The sequence below is a fragment of the Glandiceps talaboti genome, chromosome 23, assembly GCF_964340395.1.
Source record: "Glandiceps talaboti chromosome 23, keGlaTala1.1, whole genome shotgun sequence".
Classification (NCBI taxonomy): Eukaryota; Metazoa; Hemichordata; class Enteropneusta; family Spengelidae; genus Glandiceps; species Glandiceps talaboti.
In genome coordinates this window covers 9,505,829-9,516,268 of record NC_135571.1, presented here as the reverse complement: position 1 = coordinate 9,516,268, position 10,440 = coordinate 9,505,829, and the positions used below count along the sequence as shown (strand labels likewise).

The 10,440-nt window shown below is 34.9% G+C and overlaps 1 protein-coding gene across 12 annotated transcripts in view; it reads right to left on the bottom strand.

The window, feature by feature from the left end:
* Positions 1 to 7,626: 7,626 nt before the first annotated feature.
* Positions 7,627 to 10,440, bottom strand: part of LOC144452938 (CUGBP Elav-like family member 1) — a 79,052-nt gene continuing 76,238 nt past the window's right edge. For all 12 annotated transcript variants that reach the window (XM_078144156.1, XM_078144159.1, XM_078144161.1 and 9 more), the window contains one exon: positions 7,627 to 10,313. The gene's annotated coding sequence lies outside the window, so the exon portion shown is untranslated. The remainder of the gene's footprint in view (positions 10,314 to 10,440) is intronic.

Here is a 10,440-nt window from a genome sequence, read left to right as displayed (position 1 = left end):
GTAGTGTTAGTCCTTCAAGTCTACAGGTAGGCTACAGTTAGGATAGCTGAAATAGTGTAGTAGTGTTAGTCCTTCAAGTCTACAGGTAGGCTACAGTTAGGATAGCTGAAATAGTGTAGTAGTGTTAGTCCTTCAAGTCTACAGGTAGGCTACAGTTAGGATAGCTGAAATAGTGTAGTAGTGATAGTCCTTCAAGTCTACAGGTAGGCTACAGTTAGGATAGCTGAAATAGTGTAGTAGTGATAGCCCTTCAAGTCTACAGGTAGGCTACGGTTAGGATAGCTGAAATGGTGTAGTAGTGTTAGTCCTTCAAGACTACAGGTAGACTACAGTTAGGATAGCTGAAATAGTGTAGTAGTGTTAGTCCTTCAAGACTACAGGTAGACTACAGTTAGGATAGCTGAAATAGTGTAGTAGTGTTAGTCCTTCAAGTCTACAGGTAGGCTACAGTTAGGATAGCTGAAATAGAGTAGTAGTGTTAGTCCTTCAAGTCTACAGGTAGGCTACAGTTAGGATAGCTGAAATAATGTAGTAGTGTTAGTCCTTCAAGTCTACAGGTAGGCTATAGTTAGGATAGCTGAAATAGTGAGTAGAGATAATCGTTCAAGAATACAGGTAGGCTAGTTGTATAAAGGACTGTGACCTAAATTGTGTACAAATAATCCCAAACACATTATGTGATATGCTAATTTTATCCTGATTTTTCCTCAGTTGCAGATAACGAGACGTAGCCACAAATAGTAAATTTGAATTGCTGGTTTGACAGATTATATGAAAGGATCACCTGCAAGGTGAGTCATCAAACTTTGAATTAGAATTAGTAGGTGAGAATAGCATATGAAATGTAATGGAACAATACAGTGAGACGTTAATGTTGCATACCACAAACACGTCATTACCCATACTTTCATCTCACCCATCATAACTATACCTCAAATCATGTCTCCAATCAATCTTATTAAAATCTGATGTGGTGAAAGCGGTTAGATGCCTTTATTTACCTCTATTTCCATCGTTTTGTGTCATTTGTTTTGTTTCAAGAGATCGCCACCTTCCCACATCTGGACCTGTGTAATAGACAATCCCATTGAATGTCGACAATATTGTATAGTTTTCACAACCAATCAGCATGCTTCAATTTCTCAAGTGTGTGCAGCTGCCAACGTAACGCTCATCCTGATTGGCCAATCGAAATCATGAGATTCAAACGCGATTGTTTATTACACAGGTTCAGATGTGGGACGGCAGCGATCACTCAGAACAAACCAAACAACACAAAACGATGTACATATAGAGGTAAATAAAGACATCTAGCTGTTTTTACCACATCAGATTTTAAGATTGGTCTCCAATATGACTCTTGCTATTCCACTTACATTTTGTATTTCCATTTCACCCATCATGACTGCAGTACCTCTCCAAGATGGCTACTTAAACTATTCCACTTGGTTTCATCTCACCCACCATGACTGTACCTCAATTCATGTCTCCACGGCTACTGAAACTAACTCTAATCCTATCCAGATGGTAATAACATCACTAAATCAAACCCAATTAAAATTGTGAACTGCAAGATAATATTGTTAGCAACAAAAATAGCTGACAGTAACACAAATTACAAATCATAACACTAAAGATAGAAGCATCAATCACTGCAGCTAGCTAGACAGAAACACCAGGAGGAAATATGTACAAATAGTGCACCATTTATTGTGACTTTCCAGGATTTGATTGCTTTATGTTTAATCATGAAAACTTTGGGTTTTAAGGATAGTAGATAGTTTTGGTCACTAATAAGTGTTAATATAGAAATGTATAATTGTGCATGTACTAAATTATCTGGACTATGTGTTTTAAATTGCTTGAAATTTACACTTATACACATGTACTTGAGTGACATGCCAACCAATGCCCACCAGCCAACCAATGCCCACCAGCCCACCAGCTTTGTTCTTTAGAAAAGAGAACATATCTTATTACTGTACCTTAAATCATGGACCACTATTAAATCACATATCTATTTCTGTTACCCAAATGTTATTCGGTCCAACTCTAACCGATTCCTGCAGATTTATAAAGCCCTGTTGTCTGACCATATTATACATGTTCAAATGAAGTACCACAATCCGATAGCAGCAGACTTAAGGGGCTCCTATGTCTGACCAATTATGTATGTTTAATTGAGTGACACTATACCCAATTCCTACACACAAGGGGCTCCAATGTGTGACTAATTGTGCACGTTTACTTGGGTGACACGTCAACCAATGCCCACAAGCTTTCTTCTCTGACCAAATAAGCATAACACTTTAACCAATACCTGCATGCCTAAGGAAACATAGTCTAACCAATAGAGAACTTGCAAATTTGCCATCTTAAATGGTGCATTATGGGAAATGTACCACACTGTTCAATTTATAAAGACGAATCATACACAGTTGTAAATACTGTTTGTAACCATGATCACTTCGGCTTGGTTAGCGGGGATGTTTTGTTTATTGATTTCATGATATTTGGTTAGATAGTTAGGAAGGAATATTTCTATTCCATTAACACAAAGACAGAAATGAATGTGTGTGTCTGCTGTTTTATTGAAATTTACAACTTCTACAAAGAACACATAGCACACAGCAAATAAACAAAACAAGTCAAATAAAACTACAGTTAATACTGCTTTCTCTTTGGTAATGATGAACTGAAAAGCAAAACTTGTCTATGGCAGTGCTAACAAAATACACATCAATAGCTGCAGAAAACAAACATGCAACGGATAAACAAACACTAACAGTTTATGACTCTGGTAATTCAGGCTTCGGTTTACTAAGATAGATGCAAACCCAATCTATTGTTCTTCAGTGTGTTAGATGACACAAGTGGGTGCTAGCAGTTCCTCTCTTGTACGATTCTAATCACCCTGTGATCAAGATAGCGTAAACATTGGAAGTCCCAAAACATTACACTGCAAGTTTATGGACCCATGTCAATAAAACTCTGTGATGTCTCCCTACTGAGATTATAATTAAACCAACATCCATTCAATAGTTTATCACTGTTGTATCAACACGTTGCGACAATAGTTTTAGTTTGTGTCTATCTTAGTAAACCGAAGGCTTTATTACCAGAGTAATATTTCCCTAAGTGACAAAACATGGCCGTAATATTTCAAACATGGGTGGGCTTGTTGACAGATTTTAAACATCATTTGTAATGACTACTAAAATAGTGTCAAACACACAAATAAAACATTTATTTTGTAAAACAGTGCTTTGAAAAAAACGGCTTTAAAAGCTAATGATATGCATTATTGGTGAACTCATTCAAATAAATGAGACTCTACTGTTACATCTCAAATACTGGCAGTGACACAAATACAACTCCATCCACTCACTTCAATTTAATAACATTTATCTATGATTGAATTCATTCAATATTTCTCTACAGGTAGGTTGATTCATAATTACCTTCGTAGGTTTGGTGACAATGTCACTAAAATTGCACCATCCCTTCATTCTCAGAAACAGTTGAATTAGATTTCAGACATCTTCCTAGTAGTTACCAAATGAACCGAAGAAATTCTTTCTTTCACTAAAATATCTTAATGCTGAAAACGATTACACAGAACGGTGACCACAGATTTCATTAGGGCCTGACATAACAATTTGACACAACTTGCTCTATTTCCTACGTCAGATAAACTTCAGACATACAACAGAGCTAATGTTGACAATGAACTAATTTCATTTACTAATACGAAATTCACTTGCACTTACTACAATGATTTCACCTAGCATACAATAATGATCAGATTTCAGTAGGCCTGGCGTAAAATTGCTCGATTTTCAACATGAGAACAAACTTCTTATTTTAATTTACAACAATGTAATCGAATACCAGACTACACTAATCAATTAATATATAATCACTATTAAGTATCATTTTAAGTACGATGACAAACTACGAATAATTTAGAATTCATTTCTTTCAAAAATACACAACTTTTATTAGCCAATAATTAGCAACAGGAACACTCATAAATTTGATATTTCTAAACATGTTGATCACTAATATCTGAGTATATCTTGGAGGGAAATAACAAGTAACTGAATGATGGGACTTTCAATACTGCAGGTCAACTTTCACAGATACAAGACAGAGACAGATACGCAAAGACACATATGCGACAATAGGTGAAACAGTTACAAGTTATCTACTGTTTTGAGCAAACTGCACAACTAGATACAATTATTATATCAAATATTGACACAAGACGTCATTTTATCAAGATTATAGCCTCCATTATAACCTGTATTACCCTCTGTAAGTGAAATCTCACTACAGGTTTAGTTACTATATTTCATTTCATTGTATTCTTTACACAGATTTATTACTGGAGTCCAGTGAACACTGTATTATGACAGAGGGATATGATGTTGACATTCAGCACCAAAACAAAGGTCTGTATTTCAAATTTCATAACATTACCATTTCTAATTTCCCTTAGCTTCTATCTTAGCAACATTTTAACATAGCAGGCATTTGGAATATTTTTTGAGCAGAGCTGACAAGTAGGCACTAGTCAGTCTACAAAAAAATCACTTCTCATAAATAAATAAATATTGTATCAAACTTGGCGTTTCAAAACTAAGTTTTTGGTAAAGTGATCAGTTGTCTCCCTGCATCATAAAATATTTCAATGGCCCCTACTTGTAGCTGTTGGCCAGATAAAAGCAAATGCTAATTGTGAACTGTAACAGTTGTAATATTATGAACATCAATTGTTTATTTCAATCTATAGTAACTTTAGGGGTGAGATCAATAGTTCAATGTAGGATAAAAACTAAATTCTTTTAGTTAGGCATCATATAAGACCCCCACCCCACCCCTTCTAACTAAATTGGCCAAAATTGAAAGTGTTTCAGACAGCACGATCAATTTCAAATCAGTATGTACTAGTATGTAGTGCTATGAATACAAAGTCAGTATGTAGTGCTATGGATATAAAGCCAGTATGTAGTAGTGCATAGAGCTATGAATATAAAGCCAGTATGTAGTCGTCGTAAGTAGTTTTATGAATATATAGTCAGTATGTAGTAGTATGTAGTGCTATGAATACAATGCCAGTATGTAGTCGTATGTAGTACTATGAATACAAAGTCAGTATGTAGTGCTATGAATACAAAGCCAGTCTGTATTAGTATGTAGTACTATGAATACAAAGCCAATATGTAGTGAGGAAAAAATAGTTCTTTTCTTGACAATTTACTGTATTTTAGTACCATGCATTTACTATTATAGTGAAAATTCTTCCATTTTTCAATTTGATATTTTTTTAGAAATATATGTATTTAGGGGGTACAAAACACATCCGCATAATTTTGTAGGACGAGAACAAAAATGACTCAAACCCCCTGACCCCATGACCCCCAAAGTAAGTAGTTTTTTTTTTTTATCCTACATTGAACTATTGATCTGGCCCCTTACTGATGTGCTGCCACTTTCCGTACTTTTGGAACAAGATTCAATAGTTTGCTAATGATACATACACATTGTATTGTACACTATTGACAATTGTGAGGAAGATAGTATAAATCTGACTGCTATACCCCATACCAGATAAAGGCCCATGCTTCAGTCCAAGGATTCTCACTTTAGTGCTGTCCTATCAGTGGAGCCATATCAATAGGGAACTTGCAAACCCGCCATGTTGAATGTTGCATCATGGGAAATGTGATAATAAATACTAATCAATCAGTATTGTAAACAATGTTGATACATTGTTTGTAACCACAGATAATCAATTCATAGTTACCCTGACAATTGTGGGAGATTAATTTTATCAGTAGCTCCAGATTAGGTATTACGATAACCACAGATAATCCCATAGTCCTTTGCATCTGAGCATGCTCAGTCTGGATTACAAGTTCTCTATTAGACAGGCTCACTCTCTTGTCCAGGAATAATTTTCCCTATAGCTCTGTTGCTTTTTGTCACCGAAATTTTATTCCGAGCTCAATATAATCCTTTGAATACTTGGTTGTGACCATTAATTAATTTTAAGACAATTTGAGTAGTGTACATTCACAGCATTTTGTGATGAAAATTTTACTAATTACAGCAACATAACTACCACCTGGGTACTAAGGAGTGTAGAATCTTACTGTAGTTATTGGTCGCATACTAACAATAGAGCTTTGGTCTTCGATTTTATTCATTGTTGACTTGAATTATGGAGAGAGCCCAGGATGAATTTGTTAGCCATCAGTTATTCATAGATAAATATTATTTGAAAGGGCACTAAATATGTCACCTGTATTCATTACGATTAAATCATCACTTGTAAAATGAGTTTTGGTGGGATTATCAAATATATTGCATTTATATTCATAAGATTGTAAACCTTAATGTGTAATGGGATCGTTTAATTATGTTATCAGCAAATTTAACTCGGATGGAAAATAACATTGCTAGGGCCGTATTGCACCAAATTTTTCAAGTATTTCATTAAGCTTTTGACAGGTATCCACCTTGCTTCTGAAATCACGAGGGATTACGGAAGCAATTCATAATCAGACTTTACAACCATCTATGAACTGTGATGGGGGGGGGGGGGGACGTTACCAAATTCCGAGACTTTGGGACAATTTGTCTGAAGTCACACGTGTGTGACTTCAGAAAACATTAAACACTGACGAAGTCATGATGCAAACCTGACAAAAGCTTGGGTGAGCTACTTGAAAATTTTGGTGCAAAATGAAATGAAATTCGTGAACTTAGACGTCACATTAGCACAGATGAGCTTTCATCATACTATACTGCACCTGTTCATTTGACTTCCAGACTGACTGATAGAGAAGTACCAAGATATGATGGGCAGGATAGACGCACACCAAGTGAGCAACATAAAATGTATGTGATAAAACAACGACAAGGACACATCGGACAACGGGAAGTTGAGGGAAAGAAGAAACATAAACAATACAGAAGGATACATAAAGGGCCACAAAATATCACCGTACTAGTTGTAAGTACTGACTGTAAGTCTTTTGGCAAGATCAATTTAAAAACATGCATTGGTGGCAGTATTTTTGTAAATCTGTTATTTGATATGTTTTTCATTCTCTTTACACGCAGCTATATTTCTTTCTATGTTCAGACTCAAAAGTCTCCTGTTTACAAATATATATTTCTATTTCCCTGCATTTTTACACTTGTAGAGTAATATGTTACGTTACTTGTACTCGTCTGTGTTGTAAATAGAGCTTAAAGGACCCTGACAGCCAAGAGGCTTAACACGAGAGGTAGAAAACCAACACATGTACATACATGTACATACATATATAGATACATACATACATACATACAGAGCATCCATCCACACAAGCATACACACACACACATGTATACATGTGTACATATATCATACATGTACAAAATACATACAGACGCACACCAGCACATCATAAAATCACCTATACATCCGTCCATCCATCCATCCATCCATACAAACAAACAAACATGTACATCCGTCCATCCATACATATATACATACATACATACATGTACATCCGTCCGTCCATACAAACAAACAAACATACATGAATACATACGTACATAAAAGACAAGACAAACATGGGGGTCACTGCAGACAAGATAGATTTAATAACTGCAACAAATACGAACAAGAAATGGCAACAACATGACATGCCCAAAGAACATGAACCTTTACCCAGTGCACTTTGACCTTGACATTCGTTTAGTTTATGTTGAAGATCAGCTATATCTTTGAGACTTCTCATAAACCAAGCAAGATAACAACATATAACATAGGAGTTGATGTATCCTATCTTAAATGTAACACATATAATAAGCGATATCATTGTATTTCAGATGTCACTTTGATCTGAAAACATGCATTACTGGCATCATTTTAACTTACATCTGCATGTGCAACAGAACAAAACATTAACTCATGAAACAAACAATCAAGTAATTTTCTAGCTAATTTGTGCATTATAGCATACATTATTAGATTTGATTAAAACACTTTCATTAATAAATTTAGCAATCTGAATGCTTACAGGTTCTGTGGCCATTCATTTGCCTTTTTTTTCAAGCTGTTAAAAGAAAAATCCAGTCAGATTTTATTTCTGCCCTTTGTACACTTGCATTGAATACTGCAATCAACTTAAATAATGATTTAAGGTGACTAAATAACACCTCAGTAACTTAGTTCAAATGTGGAATATTTTAAAGAAACCCTACAGTACTTAAGATGTGCTTGGCCATTTTGGTCATTTCCTGCAAGGGTTTATGAGAAAACCTTTCTTGTTCTTGTCAAGACACATTGATTGTGGTAACTTTGATGTTATCACTAGAGGTTTTCTCAAAAACATCCTTGCAAAAAATCGATACAATGGTTGAACACATGTCAAGTGCAGAGGGTCTTCTTCACAAGATTTCAAAGTTGAATAAGTTACCAAGGTGTTATTTTACAACTTAAATCATACTTTGCTTTATAGCAGTAATCAATACAAGTGTACTGAAGGCAGAAATAAGTCTCTGGGTTTTTCCTTTCAACATATAAGCAATTAAGTAATACTCCCGTTGATATGAATGGAAATCACATAACATTTAACAAAACCAAAAAAACCAACAATCTATGTAATTCAATACTATTACATCAACAGAGGACAACACTCTCAAATAGAATTATGTATCAGTACATCTTAAAGTGACATTTTTTAACTAGTCTACAGACAGTACAATTTTGTTGTCTGATACACTTAACGTACATTCTACGATAGTTTTTATCAATGCAACAACACGTGCTTTGAAACATCACATGGAGAAAAGTTAAACACAAAAAGGAGAATAAATCTAACACGGTGTGTAAGTACACAGTACAGTAAAACTGTCAATTTGTATTGGTAAACACCTCAAAAAAAGTACATCTAATCTAACCTTGGGCATTCAATGGGAGAAACTGACTCCGCGGTGAAGTAAAAGAAGTAAACATTCCTAAGAAACACAAAACACCACTTGTTTTTAGACATAGTCCTAAAGAAGTTATAAAACTCTGAACAGTACAAGTAAATACTTCAACAACATTCTGATATTTGTGTCTCTAAATATGACATCTTGTACGAGTACTACAAGGGTGGTTGACCTCCTTAAGGGGCTGCCTACTGAATAAAGTAACAATTCACATATGGGCAGTTGTCCTCCTTAAGGGTTACCTACAAAAATACTTAATTAACCAGACGCATGCTGTTTGAAATAGAATACAACTAATGCTAAAGTCCAGATTTCAAATTTGTTTGTAACAACATTCCATGATTCGCTACTATTTTATCAACAAAATAAGTTTATAAAGTCAGACAACTACAGAGATAAACTCGTCTTTTTTTTACCAATATCATTAACTCATAATTTGCACAAGGAAATATCAACAGCACTTTAACTCTTGGCAAATTGACAGAATGCTGATAATTAGATGGAGTTACATTTGCATGAACAGTTAGATTTTGAGCGAATAAATTAGAATAAATAATGAGAATAAACATGGAATTTTTCAAGTTTGTAAAAATCCAACAAACAATTATGTGACTATTTCGATTCAAAAGACAGGCAGTAACATGAACATCAAAAAGGCAATATACTGTTCAAATTTCTCAATTAAGACAATTCCACTTACCAGCCAAGTACTCGGCCATAGTAGTTTCTCTTTAATGTCTAACCTCAGAAAATATTCCTTTCTCACGAAAAATACTGTTTCATAATTGATTTGAAAAACTCCTATAAAAAATAGTTTATCTTAAAATCGAGGCATGCTCATCTGCAGAAACCTTTGAGACAGACAAATGAAAAGCAGTGGTTTTTTTGCACACACATCAACAATACAAAGTCTAACGCTGATAATCTTTGTCTCTCAGTATACATACAACATGTGAAGCCAACGTAACAACACAACATTATTTCTAGTATAAATTTCATCTCTTTTTTGTAAATTTCTATCCAGAATCATTCATGCAAATGGAACTCCACTTTTTTTCTTTTTTTTTTCCTTTTCATTTTTTTTTATCATTAATGTTGCTGTCCACCAAACACAGTGGACAGTTGACATGTAGACGATAAACCACGGACGCTGTATACATGAATACTTTTACACTGCAGTGTGTTACATTGTGATGGAGCATAAACAAGGCAGGACGGACACTACACATGATGTGACGTCACGATGGTGATGCCATGGCAACGTGTCACAAACAAATGCAGACGTCACAGTAACAGGTATACAAAGGTCACAGGCTCATCTAAAAATGACAAAAAAGAAGAAACTGGGGTCAAAGGTCAAACAGACACCTCAATGAAAAAAAATAAGAATAAAATGGTGAAAAATACATTTACAAACAACGGTCATGTGACACGGTGCTAGGAAGA